General features: G+C 49.8%; 1 pseudogene; it reads right to left on the reverse strand.

The window, feature by feature from the left end:
- Positions 1-258: 258 nt before the first annotated feature.
- LOC103271189 lies at positions 259-9,739 on the reverse strand (annotated as a pseudogene).
- Positions 9,740-15,850: the final 6,111 nt, after the last annotated feature.

Consider the following 15,850-nt stretch of genomic DNA (forward strand, 5'->3'; position numbering starts at 1 on the left):
TGTGCCTGTGGTTCTAGCTCCTCAGGAAGCTGAGGCGGAAGGATCTCCTGAGCCCAGGAGGTCAAGGCTGCTGTGAGCTGTGATCACACTACTGCACTACAGCCTGGGCAACAGTGAGATCCTTACTCAAAAAAAAAAAAAGATTGAATTAGATAAGGGAGGTGTAAGTACTTTGTAAAACTTCATATAATATGCAAATTTAAGCAGGAGCTGCTACTGGTAATGAACAAGATATCTGTGCTCTATCTGGGACACAGATTAAACAAATAGTTTCTCTGTTCCTGTGCTCTCTCTTTGAAAAATCAAAATAAAGACATCTATATGCCAAGTGTTCAGATCTCTCCTAGATGCTAGGAAAACAGGTTCCCACTCATCTTCATTTTTCACAACAAAGGTGGTGATAAATCCTGCCTGTTTTCCTGACATGGAAACAACTTGAATTCTGGATTTGATAAAATCCACGGGGTACACAGGCAGCCAGAGGCAAATTCCACCAACTCCACCACTTAACATCAAAGGAACAGGGCCTAGAAAAAAAAAAACAGTCCGTGGTATCTTATCTCAAGAATAACTGATGTGACATTTCCAGAGGTCACCTACGTATTTTAATATTTCAATACCCAAAAGCTCTGGTTCTTCCTTTACAATTAAAAACCAAAATGGTCTTATGAAACACAGCAAAGTCTGGGAGCTTGATTCATCCCAGAATAGATCCAACGCACTGGAGAGATGGTTAAGAAAACCTCACGTGAACCTAACATTGCACACAATTGTGCCAAAAAGCTAAACACAATACGCTACAAAGAACTACAACTTTCATTGTTCTTAAAATACTTTCAAGATGACCAAGGTTTAAGCTTATCACAGTAGGATTTGTAGCTGATTTCCCCATGGGAAAAGAGGTCTCTGTATTTCTTCTCTCCTAAAATGAACCCAGAAAAATTAACACATTCCTCCTGTAAGAAAGTCTGGGATGTTTAACTTGAGCCCAGTATTGAGGAAACTTCCGAGTCAAGAGGAAGGCTGCTAGCAAGTGTCTGCTTCTGTGTTACATTCTGGCACCCAGAACCTTCCACATGCCAGGAGGGCACTGTCATGGGTCGGGTGGGCACAAGGAGCAGAGAATCCACAGAAACCACACCTTATTTAATTTCTCAGTCAGGGTGTCACTCTGTCACTGCACTCTGCAGTGACATGATCACAACTGACTGCAGCCTTGACCTCCTGGGCCCATGCAATCCTTCCACATCAGCCTCCCAAGCAGCTGGGACTACAGGCACACACCACCATGCCCAGCTAATTTTTAAACTTTTTTTTAGTAGAGATGAGGTATTGCTATGTTACCTAGGCTGGTCTTGAACTCCTGGGCTCAAGCAGTCCTCCTGCCTCGGCCTCCTAAAGTGCTGGGATTATGGTGTAAGCCACCCTGCCTGGCAGAAACCACTTTCAGGGAGCAGACACCATCATACCCAGATGCTGTCAATGCAGACACATTTACATCTTTGGATCTCCCTGATACAAAACATGATCAACTCAGTTCATAGCCACCGAAGAAGAAGAAATAGCCAGTTACTTCTTGAAGCAAAGTGCTGGAGAGTCCATGGTAGAAGCCCAAGGGGCCATCCTTCCTAAAGATACGCTTCACAACAGACCAAACTGTCCTGGGAGGAGACACAGAGTGAGAGGTGCAATTATGGCAAGCAAACAGGGGAGGAAGCAAAGACAGGGGCATTCACACCCAACAACAGACCTTCTCAAGCACTTTAAGCTGTCAAAGAGGAAGCAGGAATTCTGAGAATAAAAGGCATCCTTCTTTGGGAAGGAAATATCTTAGAGAAGCATAAATACAGTCATTTTAGAGCGAGTGTTGTTTTCTTTATCAGTAAAGAAATTTTATTAAAATGGAAAGCCAGGTGCAATGGCTCACACTTATAATCCCAGCACTTTGGGAGGCCGAGGAGGGAGGATGTCTTGTGTCTAGGAGTTAGAGACCAGCCTGAGCAAAATAGTAAGACCCTGTCTCCACAAAAAAAAACTTTTTAAAAAAGAGTTAGGCATAGCGGTGCACGCCTGTAGTCCCAGCTACTTGGGGGGCTGTGGAGGAAGGATTGCCTGAGCCCAGGAGGTCAAGGCTGTGGTGAGCTGTGATTGTGCCACTGCACTCCAGCCTGGGTGACAGGTGACCCTGACTCAAAAAGAAAAAATCAAAACGAAGTAAAGGCCACAGCTTTAAACAATGATTTCCTTTTTTTTTTCCCTTGAGTTGGAGTCTCATTCTGTTGCCCAGGCTGGACTGCATACTCACGGCCACCCCAGCATCAACCTGCTGGGCTCTAGCAATCCTTCCACCTCAGTCTTCCAAGTAGAAGAACTACAGGCACACGCTACCACACCTGGCTAATTTTTTATTTATTGTAGAGACTAGGGCTTGCCAAGTTGCCCAGGCTGGTCTTGAACCCGTGGGATCAGGCAAGGCAAATTCACCTGCCTCAGCCTCCCAAGGTGCTGGGATGACAGGCTGAGCTACCAAGCCTGGCCTGATTTTCCTTTTGAGGGCCTCTGAAGTCTCCATCAGCATTCTGAACCAGCCAGTCCCTTCCTGTAGCACCGCTTTGGGTGAATGCAACACGGAATCCAGTTCTGCCTGGTTAACCTGCCCTCCAATCCAAGTCTGAGCCCCAAGCGATCATAAATCCCTTGTGTGGCCACTGCTAGGCCACAGACACAAAGTCAATTCGGCCAGGTACAAAGGCTTACACCTGTAATCGCAGCACTATGGGAGGCCAAGGTGGGAGAATTGTTTGAGCCCAGGAGTTTGAGACCATCTCTACAAAAAAATTAAAATTAAAGATTTTTTAAAAACCATAGTCAACTGACACTCACTTTCTTGCAAGGTGTCCACTTGCCTAAGCCTTGTGATATAACTATTACCATCTTTAAGTTACCTTAAACTACTTCCAAAGGACATATGGGCAGCTTCCAGGTGCTGCTAATGGTCTGCTAGTCTGGACACGGATTACAAGAGCACATAAATTGTGTGACTATTTATAGAACCATGCACTTATGACGTGTAGGAATGTTCACAATAGTGTGTGCGTGTGTGTTTCAAGAAAAAATGTTACCAGCCCGGGAAACACAGCGAGACGGTGCCCAAGCAGTGCTTACTTGTGGCCTTTGGCTATCTTTCCCCACACCTCCATCTTGTACATGGTCTGCAGCCAGCACTTCACGAGCTCGGTAGGGCAAAGCACCAGCGCCACAAAGGCAGAGGCCAAGGACTCAGCAGCTGCATTCTGCGGATCTCTGAAAGCACACACGCGCGGTCACCCGTTGGCTGCTTGACCCGTCCAGCACTCACCAAGCTAAGGGCACCTCGGCAAAAAGGGAGCCAGGGACTGTGGCCCTACCTGTAGTCTCAGCTGCTCAGGAGGCTGAAGCAGAACGTTCGCTTGAGCCCAGGAGTTCCAGGCCAAAGGGCACTATGATCTGTGATCATACGTGTGAATCACCACTGCATTCCAGCTTGGGCCACACAGCGAGATCCCGGCCTCTAAAAAGGAGGCTTCTGGTGAGGCCTTAGGAAGCTACAGTCCCGGCAGTTGCTCCTGGCTGGATGTGGAGCATGGAGGATGGCCCGAGGCCTAGTTTTATTTAAGGCCTAGAGGCAAAAACACTGAGGGGTTAGTGGCACTGCTTTCCAGAAGGAGGCCTGCTTCACACCTGGCTGTCTCAGAGGCCTTGGCCGGAGGGGGCTTTCTTTCAGGAGGAAGACACCACGAGCAGTCCCCTCTTCCTTTTGGTTTTAGAGAATCAACCTTAAGCCTGCGGACAGAGGCGAGCCAGGCACATAATGGGTCTGCACTGGCCCGCCTGCCCTCCTGACTTCACTTCTTCTCTCCTGTTAAAACCAAGGCCTGAAACTGTTTCTGCTGTCTTAGAGGCAGCTGCAATCTGTAGGGAGTGGATGAGTGCTGTCCAGACAGCAGACCTGGAGCAAAGGCAAGGCCCCAAGCCAAGGCAAGGTCCCGTTTGGTTGCTCTGCACCCCAGCCAAAGAGCAAGGGATGTGGCCTGCAACACGGAACGGCGTCTCAGATGTCCACGCATCCGGGGGCACATAGTACTGATAAAGCCTTGGCGACAACAAGATAGCCATGGAACAACTTGCCTTTTAGGTAGCAACAAAATCCGCTGTAGCTCCCTCATAGACCTTGAATACCTCCCAACTTCCTTTGTGCTTGATTATAAAATAAGCGTGCTGAGTCAGTTCAGGGCCAGTTCTCCTCCGTCAGAGGAACGTATCCCACCTGGCCCCAGCTTTTCTTGATGTCTTTGTGTCTGTGTCTTAATCTCTCGCCGCTCTCTCAAGGCAGCCACGGTCCTCGACACAGATCCACATCTGGCCACACTTGGAGACTCTCTGTCAGCCCCCTGTCTGGCAATAGTCAACTGGAGTCATTAACCAGAGATGGCCAAGGTTGCCAGAACTAAGGTGGCAGTCAATGAACGTGGAAGTCAATTCAGCCTAAGATGAGATAAAAGATCATCCCCCAAAGTCAGTCTCCAAAACCTCTTGGTTCTGCATCCTTCTAATCCCTCTAGGCTTGGACCTGCAGTGGACTTTGGCTTTCTAATAAATACTTTCATCTGCCATGGCACAAAACGAGGCACATGGGCTCCTGGTTCTATAAAGAACCAGAGGCAAGACAGCAACAGGCGCAGGACGGTTAGAATCATTTCATTGTCATCCAGTCAATAAACATGCGCCCTGAGCCTCTTGCTGTGTGAGACCCCATCTGGCCAAAAGTCAAAAGCAGAACACTACTGGTTCCTATTCAACCCCAAAGCAGACAAACATTAACAACATGGAGAGTCAGTGGGCTCCCACAGGCAGTCCTTTCCTTTCACTGCTCTTGATTTCGTTTGTTTTTTAAGTCGGGGTCTCATTCTGTTGCCTAGGCTGGAGTGCAGTGGCACAATCACAGCTCATTACAGCCTCGACCTCCTGGGCTCAGGCAATCCTTGTGGCTCAGCCTCCTGAGTTGCTTGGATTACAGGTGTGCACCACCACACTTAGCAAATTAAAAAAAAAATTTTTTTTAGAGATGAGGTCTTGCTATGTTGTCCAGGTTGGTCTCAAGCAACCCACCTGCGCTGGCCTCTCAAAGTGTTGGAAATTATAGGCATGAGACACTGCATCAACCCACTGCTCTTGATTAATCTTCTTTCAAGGTCTGACTCCTAGCAAATATTCCAGCACCCCTCCCCCTAACTGTGGTTTGCTGAAAAGAAGACTTGGCAGGGCTCAGAAGACATGGATTCAAGTCCTCAGCCAGGCCATCTTGAGCGTGTCAAGGCCTGCACCTCAGTTCCCCATCGGAAAGATGGAGATAACACCACCTGCTCGTTCTTCTCACAGGACAACAGTGAGGGGTACAAAGACAGACATATGTGTCAGAACTTCGCACACTCCAAGACAGGTAACAAGCCAACACGGCTCTTCAGGACGAGAAAGAAAAGGCTTCATGCTCAAAAAAGATCAGTGTGCCAGATTAGACAGCGCTGAAAAACAAGATTTCTCTGCTGCAGCACTCCTGAGCAAGTTTAACAAAATAACAAGTGCCTGTGGAAACAACGTGCTCATAGTGCGGCCTCACAAGAGAGACACTAGGGCTGGGTGTGGTGGCTCACACCTGCAATCCCAGCACTCTAGGAGGCCAAAGAGGGAGGACTACTTGAGCCCAGGAGTTCAAGACAAGCCTGGGCAACATAGTGAGATCACATCTCTACAAAAAAAAAAACAATCAAAACATTAGCTGGGCATGGTGGCGTGCACCTGTAGTCCCAGCTACTCAGGAGGCAACAGCAGGAGGATGGCCTGAGGCAGGAAGCCAAGGCTGCGATGAGCTGTGATCGTGCCACTGCACTTCAGCCCATGCAAGAGACTCCAACTCAAAAAAGAAAAAGAAAGAAGAGAGAGACACTAGGAAGCACTTTCTAACCCTCCCAAGGACACTGAGCAGCTCAGGTCCTGGAGACAGTGACAGCATGGAAAAGGCAGCTGGCCAGCGTTGTCTCCCTCAGAAAGACAGCAGGCTCGGATCTGCCTGACCTCTGCACACAGGCCAAGAGAGGAGGGGAAGGCAGGGCCAGACCCCTAATAGTGTCCCCCCTGCCAGGTGGCAGAAGTCGCCATCCTTGTCCTGTGGCCACTGGAGAGGGCATGGCTCCTTCTCCAGACCTGCCGGGGCTGCTCACTGCGTCCTGTCTTCCCTCCCCACTGCATCCTTCCCTAAGGAGGATAGAGCGCTAGACTCCAGGCTTCCTCCCTCAGACTGCCTCTTCCTCAGCGGGAACAGCACTGCAGCTGCCAATCCCTTTGTTTGTGCTCTGCCGCCCTGTGGGGTGCCTGGCTCCATTCTCTCTTTCTTCCCTCCTGCCCTCCTGCCCTCTCTGTGCTGGAGGGTCTTTGGGTGGGCACTCAACCCTCCTCTCTGCCTCCACCCACTTTACCTGGCCCCAAGCCTTTAAAAAGCAAGCTCCACCCCTCGCGCTCTAATTCCTGCCTTAAAAGAGCACACCTCCTTTTCCCATCTCCACACACTGCAGAGGACACTTCTGTACACAAGGAACCTACATGAGTCGCTGACACCTGCCACTGCATCAGGGTTTCAAATTCCCGCCGATACACCACGATCGCCCTTTGCCATCATGACGCTTACAGAATAACGTTTGAGGCTGGGCATGGTGGCTCACACCTGTAATCCCAGCACTTTGGGAGACTAAGGCAGGGAACTGCTTCAGCCCAGGAGTTCAAGACTGCCTGGCCAACATAGCAAGACCTCGTCTCTTAAAAAAAAAAAAAAAATCTAAGAATTAGCCAGGTGGGGTGGTGCACACCTATAATCCCAGCTACTCGGGAGACTGACATGGAAGGATCCCCTGAACCAGGAGGTCAAACCTGTGGTGAGCCATGATTGTGCCACTGCACTCCAGCCTGGGCGACAGAGTGAGAAATCAACTCAAAAACAAAAAAGAGAAAACAATTTTTTAAAAGTGGTTGAAAAAATCATTTTTTAAAAAATTGAGACAGGGTCTCACCTAGACTAGATAGAGTGCAGTAGCATGATCATAGCTCACTGTGATTTGAACTCCTGGGCTCAAGCGATCCTCCCTCCTCAGCCTCTCAAGTAGCTAGGACTACAGTCACGTATCAGCACACTCGTCTGATTTTTTCTTTCTTTCCTTATTTTTGTAGAGCTGACGTCTCACTTTGTCACCCAAGCTGGTCTCAAACTCCTGGGCTCAAGGGATCCTCCCACCTCAGCCTTCCAAAGTGCAGGGATTACAGGCGTGAGCCACCATCCCCGACCCAGTGGTCTTTCTTTAAACAAAGTGTTGCAACCTTGACTCACCTCAGATCTCTGCCTGCTTGTCGAGTCCGTGCACTCTCCGTACCACCTGCTGGCAGAAGCTGTAGCACATGAAGAGGATGGAGTTCTCGGCGATGGTGATCAACGCTGGGGGGGTCCCTTGCAGAAGCTGTGGAAGCCCACCCGGGAGTAGGTCTTCGGGTAGCAGTCGGTGAGGTCCCAGTACAGGCCAGGGTCCGCCCGCATCTTCACTTTCATCACGTCAAAGGGCTGTGGGCACACACACCATGCCCCCTGGAGCAGGACCAAAGACAGCTCCAGTGAGGGCTAGGTTTTGCAGAGTTCAGCTTCCGTGATCCAGAGAGGTGGCACGGGCAGTCCACCTAGGGCTGACCCCCACTTCAGTTCATTTCAAACTTTGCCTCCAAACCCTTCCAGCTGGATCCAGTAGACAACTAACAGCGGGTCCTGAGGGACCCCGCACCTCAACCCCGCCCTGAAGGAGTTCACACTCCTACAGGGGAGACAGTTGTCACCATCGCAAGATGCAACCATGTGGTGTTTGCAGGAGCCTCGCGACAGGATCAGAGGGACCTGGGCTGACGCCAGGTCTGCTGTGAGATCCTGGACAAGCCACACCACTTCCGAGCCTCAGTTTCTCCTCCGTGCCACTCATGGGGCTCAGGGGAGGGTTAGATTAAAATGGAGGAGCTGGGTTCAGCATCATGCTGGCCACACAAGTGAAAAACCAGCCATCACCGTGCCAGAGAGAGAAACTGAAGCCATGTAAAGGTGGGACTGAGGCCCGCAGAACAATAACAAAGAAAACAGAGAGTCTGGGTAATTAATCCCTGAGGAGCTAAATATTTGACTCGATGGAAAAATCTTTTTTTTTTTTTTTTTGAGTTGGAGTCTCACTCTGTCACCCAGGTTAGAGTACAGTGGGACAATCACGGCTCACCATGGCCTCCACTTCCTGGGCTCAGGCAATCCTTCCACCTCAGCCTCCTGAGTAGCTGGGACCACACGCGCACACCAGCCCATTCAGCTAACTTAAAAAATTTTTTTGTAGAGACAAGGTCTCACTGTGTTGCCCAGGCTGGTCTCAAACTTCCGGGCTCGAGCGATCCTCCCACTTCTGCCTCCCAAAGTGCTGGGATTACAGAAGTAAGCCACCACGCCCAACCTGAAAAACCCCTTTAATTTGAACTCTACCAATGAATAACTTGTGCTTTGATAGGGAATGGACTGAAATTTACTTTGGCTTCACATAAATCCGATATTTACGTATGTTTTTACTGTAAGACTACGAGTGGAATGGAGGTTCTGTGTCCCTAATGGGCATCCTTCACCCCTAGCAAAGGGGCTTGTCCTTGGAAGTTAGGCTGTTTATGCTGGCTCTCCCTCCATGAGGAGCATCCCTGTGTTGCCATCACAGGGGAGAAATGACCACCCATTGTGATCAGGAAGAGTTGCGGTGTATATGAGGGCCCCACACAAGAAGGAAAACATACTCACCAGCCAACGTCCTACATACCAGATCCCCAATAGTACTGTTGCTCTAAAACTGACTATCAATTGCAAATGTGGCACCTCAATACTGTATGCACATAAATAGGGAATGGCAAGCCTTTTAATTCTATCACAATCAATCCTAGGTCTTCAGCAGACTGACTGATAAACACCACATGTCCGAAGTTGAGACTGGGCGTGGTAGCTCACACCTATAATCCCAGTACATTGAGAGGTCAAGACCAGAGCGTTGCTTGAGCCCAGGGGTTCGAGACCAGTCTGGGCCACATAGCGAGGTCTTATCTCCACAAAAATCAAACAAATTAGCCAGGTGTGGTGGCACATGCCTGCAATCCCACCTACTAGGGAGGCTGAGGTGGAAGGATTACCTGCACCCAGGAGATTGAGGCTGCAGTGAGCTGTGACTCTGCCACTGCACTCCAACTGGGTCACAGAGTAAGACCCTGACTCAAAAAGAAAAAAAAGTTGAGACTCTCATGCAGCTAAACGCCTTCCTACTGCAGAGACCGAGGACCGAGCCCAGAGCCTTCATGTGAGGGCCAGAGGAGGCCGGAGCAGGCAAAGGGCCGCTTCATTCTCAGTGTCTGTGTGGCATGGTGAGGAGGGGATGGGGCCTGGGGCCTGGGGCTGCAGCTCACTTCCATGGCAGGGTGAGCAGCTGACCCAAAGGCATGCAGTGGGCAAGGGGCCTCAGGGCAGATCCCAGCCGGCCTTCAGTTCCCTTCTCCTGGGGCCAGGACCTACCTTGCGGGCTGTAACCAGGGAGCAGTGCACTGGCCCGGTGCCCTTTATCAGTGTCTGTGACACACCATCTCCAGTCTTCCTCATATGCATCCTCAGCCCACCTCTGGTGCTTGAAAAAACCCTTTGCTCTTTTCTGAACATTCATTTTTCACAATCAAGCAAATGACAGGATGAGGAGCGGCAATCCCCCGACCACGTGGATCTCTCAGGCCTCCCACTCCAGAGCTGCAGACCCGGGTTTCCCTTGCCATACGAGCATTCCAGCTCCTGTCTCCTCTGGCCCTGAGATATCAAGGACTCTGGAGAATCAGCACTGTGCACCACCAGTTCCATCACCTGCCTGTGGGTGTGGTTCCTGCTCTTTCTGTACCTCCAAGGTGATCATTCGAAAGGGCAGCCTGCCACAGCACTGCTGGCAACACCTACCTGTGCCAGTTCCTACCTGTGCAGGGGATCCTCCGTCTGCCCTCAGGCTCACACTCCTAGCTCAGCCCGAGCTGACCACTCCCGGCAAATCCTACTTCCTGCCCTTTCCTTTCATGGCTTTTAGACACTCCAGGCCGGGCCCAGTTGCTCATGCCTGTGATCTCAATACTCTGGGAGGCCGAGGTGAGAGGACTGCCTGAGCCTAGGGTTTGAGACCAGCCTGGGCAACTTGGCTAGAACTTGTCTCTACAACAAATCCAAAAATGAGCCCTTATAGTCCCAGCTACTTGGAAGGCTGAGGCAGAAGGATCACCTGAGCCCAGCAGGTCAAGGCTGCAGTGGCTGTGAGTGTGCCACTGCACTCCAGCCTGGGCAACAGAGTGAGACTCCAGTTCAAAAAAAGACACACTTCATTATCGGTAGCATTTCTAAAGGGGGTCAGGGTGTCCTCCTTCCTTTCCCAATGCTAGTACAGTCAGTGGCATTTCCCTGGAGAGACGGCAAGGGGCTTTTTTGCACTATAAGACTCTGAAGACTGCCAGGCTTGGAGTGAAGCCCCATGTCCCTGCATATCCCAGTCGTGTGACAGTAGATAAGGGACCTCGGCTCTGAGCAGAGACGTTTCCCAGTTGCCCGGGGACATCCTCACACCTCGCCCTGGCTCACAAAATTATAATCATAATGAATACTACCTTCTGCCATGCTCTGAACCAAATTCCACTTCCACAGGATGGACTCATTCTAGGTTAGAGTCTAGTGGTTCCGGGATGGGGAGAAAGGTCATGCTTTCACACCACTCTCACTCAGTCTTATGTCCAAGGTACTTGAGGAACACAGAGGACCTGTTTCATATGGGATCACTGCCATGGGTTGCTGAGACAGGGACACATTCTGAGAAATGCATTGTTAGGTGACTTTGTCACTGTGTGAACATCATAGAGCACACTCACACCAACCTAGACAGTAGGTGACACATCTGGCTGTATGGTGTGGCCCCGGCTCCCAGGCTGCACACCTGTATGGCATGTTACTTGCTGAATACTGGAGACAACTTAACACAATGTAAAAGATTTTTGTGTCTAAACCCAGCAAAGTGCAGTAAAAATACGGTATTATCTCTTGGGATCACCTTTGCGATGCGGCCCATCCTTGATGGAACATCCTTCTGTGGCACATGACTGTACCTGCAGTCCCATCCCCACCCATGCCCCACCCCGTGAGGTCGATGGCAGCTTGGATGGTGGGATTGGACTTCAGGATTGCCCACTCCTCTGCTGGTCCCCATGGAAGGCAACTCTCTGCAGTTGATGCCAGGTACTGCATAGCCCTGGGGGTGGGGGCAAGAATTCGCCATCAGTCCCATTCTGCGGCCTTTGTTCTCTAGGCCTGCAGTCAAGTGACCAAACTTGAACTTCTGGGAGCCTAGACAGGAGTTCTGTGTCGCTCTCAAAAAGTCCCCACGTTGAAAACCTGAGTATCGGTCCTAGCCACCAACACTCCAAGCAACCTTTCTGGAAACCTTAAAAACAAACACCAAATAAGGTGCCCAACCATAGGTATCCCAAACCACCTCAGGCTAGCTTCTCAGAGGCCTATGCTGAACCATCAGTCCGATGGAGACTCAGTTCTGAGTTCAGACAGCAGCCTGTGCTGGCAGCCTCAGGGGAGTGTCAAGACAGGAGGTCAGGAAAGAAGCACACAGGCAGAAAGAGCTAGGGGTCCCAAGGAGTCACACACACCTGGGATGAATGCTCGCTCCACCCACAACACGACCCCTGGACCTCGAACGCTGAGAGTCCTTATCCGCACAAGGTGAATGAATAGTAAAAATAGGATCATCCAAAGGCAATCACAACAACCACAGCGGACTGATTCCTTCCATGTTCTTCCAAGGCCACATGTGTTCTTGTCACCGCAGCCCACAAACGGTTCTCAACCACATACCTGCACACGAGTCACCTGGGAGTCTTGTGAACATGCAGCTTCCAATTCAATAGGCCACAGTGGAGATGAGAGATGCTGCCGGTCTGGGCAAGCTCCCAGGTGAGGCTGAGATGCAACACCCGGGACCTTGTGTCCCAAATTGGCTTGATAAGAATCCCGTGGGGCATGTACATATTCAAATTACCAGGCCTTTCTCCTGAAAACCTTGATTCAGTTAGGGTTGAAGCCTAGCAAGTCTGGGAAAACTAGAATCTGTTCCTCTACCTTTAGACAGAATTGAACTATTTGCTGAGGCATGGACTTAACAAATATTAATAGTGGCCAGATGCCATGGCTCATGCCTATAATCCCAGCACTCTAGGAGGCCGAGGCAGGAGGATTGCTTGAGCCCAGGAGTTCAAGACCAGCCTTAGTAATATAGTAAGACCCTGTCTCTATTTTAAGCAATGTAAATTATTGACTAGAAAAAGTAGCTCATTAATATAGATTAAAATAACCAAGTTCAGCAGCCAATTCTGGATAGTCCTCAAATTGTGTAAATAACGTATTCATGACTAACAAGGAATAACTGTATTCCCCATCAAGAGGTCACCCAACCAGGCAACCTGAGGCCGCCACTGAGCAGGACATGGGCCACTGCCCTCCCGTTTCTTCTGTTCAACCTTCGTGTGTTGATGTTCATTTTCTACACGGTGTTTGCTTCCTTTCAAAACATGGTGTTGTTTTTTTGGACAGCTTTCAGCCTTCTTTGAACGTGCTCTTGGGTTATTGCCAACGTAATTAAAGTGACTGAGGGCACATTAATTAAAGTGACTTCGTTATTTGTCGGGGATTTGTATTCATGCTTCACATGAGTGCAGAACTGAATGGACCGTCCTGGTGGCCGTCGGCACTGTGGCGGTATTAGAGTGCCAGTTAAGTGAGAACACTCATCAGTAGCCTTGCTTTCAAAATGCGAGCTTCTGGAACGTGATTACAGAAACAGGCCTGAAAGTCGAGATGATATACCCAGAGGGACGTGTAATGGGGCTATGGTTCCAGTCACTGGAGGACTGAGGGGCTGGCGGTTTCACCTGGCCCGGTAGCTTCTGCAGCCTGGAAAAATGAGGAGGCCCAAAGGAACCCTGATTAAGAACAGACCCAGGCTGGGTGCGGTGGTTCACACCTGTAATCCCAGCACTTTGGGAAGGCAGAAACAGGAGGATCACTTGAGACTGGGAATTCAAGATCAGCCAGGGAAATATAGCAAGACCTCATCTCTACAAAAATTAAAAAAAAAATTAGCCAGATGTGGTGGCACACACCTGTAGTCCCGGGCTACTCAGGAGGCTGAGATGAAAGGATTGCCTGAGCCCAGGAAGTTCAGGATGTGGTAAGCTGTGGTGAGCTGCATTCTAGCCTAGGGGAAAAAAACAATAGACCCCAGATGTGATATAGATTAGAAAGAACACTGGACTTGGGGCCAGGATGCTGTCCCTGTGTGATCTTTAGTACATCACTTAACGTTTTGCAAACCCCAGCCTAGCCTGGACTGTATCCCTGGTGCCTCTGAGCCCTCTTTGATCCATGAGCCCACTGGAAGTGTCCGCCATGTGGATGACTCGTACTCCAAATGGCAGAGTGCACACTCAGAGCCAAATTGCAACCTAGGGCTTTGTCCTGTCTTTCTCGAGCTGCTTTCTCTCCTGTCCTCCTAGGACTTCTACCAAACTCACATTGTTCTCTCTACCTCCCCCTGGCAACCCTCAGCCTCAATTCTATAGAAAACCATCAGGATGTTGCTTGGATTTTTATTTTATTTTATTTTGAAGTCAGGGTCTCAATTAGTCACCCAAGCTGGAGTGCAATGACCCAGTCATGGCTCACCATAGCCTTAAGCTCCTGAGCTCAGATGATACTCCCCCCTCAGCCTCTCAAGTAGCTGGAACTACAGGCACATGTCACCACACCTGGCTAACTTTTTTGTTTGTGCAGAGATGAGGTTGTGCTATGATTTCCCTTAAACTCCTGGGCTCAAGCAATCCTGCCTCAGCCTCCAACAGTTTATGGCTCTTATTGATTCCTTTCAACAGATAGTGACTAAATCCACCCGAGGCAGGACCCTGGGCACTAAGCAGGGTACAAGTTCTTGCCCTTGAGGCATGAGCTACCATGCCCAGGCATGAGCTACCATGCCCAGATGGCTGCTTGGATTTTTAACCCTGACTCTAATAAAGTTACCTTTTTTGCACAAACTCTCATCCATTTGTTCTCTGTCTGACTTGCTTGCTTTGTCTGTGCATGGTATAATGGCTGGTACGAATGAGGCTGGGGAGAAAGAAACCAAGGCTTAGAGAGGTCAAGTCACTCCTGGAAGGCACACACAGGTGCTCAGGGAAGAGCATAGCCTTAACTGCATTCTGTCCAACTCTCTGGGCCAGGCTGTTCCCTGCTGCGGTGTGTGGAGCTGCCTCCCAGACACTTCCTTCTAAAAGTAAGAGGGCTGCAGGAACTCCAAGTGCTTTCTCCTGGAGTAGAGCTCCTTCCATCATGTTTTCTAAAGATCCCTCAGAGTAGGGGCTCTTTCTGCCATTTCTGTTTTAGAGATAGATAAGTAAACATATAGATGAAATTATTGGCCTGGCAAAATGGCTCACGCCTGTAATCCCAGCAATTTAGGAGGCCTAGGCAGGAGGATTGCTTGAGCCTAGGAGTTTGAGACCCGCCTGGGCAACATAGCAAGATCTTACCTCTACAAAAATCAAAAAATCAGTCAAGTGCAGGATCGCCTGAGCCCAAAAGATTGAGGCTGATGTGAGCTGTGATTGCACCACTGCACTCCAGCCTGGGTAACAGAGTGAGACCCTGACTTAAAAAAGAATAATAAAATAAAATAAAATGCTTAACATCCGGCTAGGCACACTGGCTCACACCTGTAATCCCTACACTCTGGGGGTTCAGGGAGAAGCATCTCTTGAGGTCAGGAGTTTGAGACAATAGCCAGCCTCAAAGAAATCTGGGTCTAAGCAGAGGAGGAAAAAACAAGAAATTATAATTTAGGGGAGCATGTGCAAGATGGGTGAGGGGAGGGAGACATCCCAGAAGGACACGGGCAAGGGATGGGAAAGATGCTTTCAGGGGAGGCCCATAGAAGACTTCCCTGCCAAGGTGGGTTTTGCAAGGTGGTGGCCCTTTGTTAAATGGATGAACATCCGTGGTTATATCACTCGGGGCTCTTAGTTGCAATCAACAGAAGCTAACTGCCTGATGAAGCATAAAAGTGGCTAATTAAAAGGATATTGAGGCTAAGCATGGTGGCTCACACCTGTAATCCCAGCACCTTGGGAGGCCGAGGTGGGAGGATCTCAGGAACCCAGGGGTCCAAGATCAGCATGGGCAACATAGTGAGACCTCGTCTCTACAAAAAATGTAAAAAAATCAGTCAGGCGTGGTGAGGCATACCTGTAGTCCCAGCTACTCGGGAGGCTGAGGTGGAAGATTGCCTGAGCCCAGGAGGCTGAGGCTGCGGTAAGCCGTGATTGTGCCACTGCACCCCAGCCTGGGTGACAGAGTGAGTCCCCAACTCAAAAATAAAAAAGTAAAAAAGATATTGGGTAACGCTTCTGATTGCTGTATGGGAGGTGGGACACACTTCCTGAACAGCTTCCGGAGACAGAGCCCTGAGCCCACTGCAGACCTGGCCTGCCATGGAAACCACCGCTACAGTTCCTCCAAGCTTTGGTGTAGCATTTTGTACCGCTGCCCCCTCATGCCAGGGCAAACTGGTTACCAGTTTTGCCTGAGCAGTCACTTCCTGTGTTTTGCTCATCTCTAAGTTAATATCTTATGAAG

Source organism: Carlito syrichta, unplaced genomic scaffold (assembly GCF_000164805.1).
Source record: "Carlito syrichta isolate Samal-C Ts95f unplaced genomic scaffold, Tarsius_syrichta-2.0.1 Scaffold311396, whole genome shotgun sequence".
Classification (NCBI taxonomy): Eukaryota; Metazoa; Chordata; class Mammalia; order Primates; family Tarsiidae; genus Carlito; species Carlito syrichta.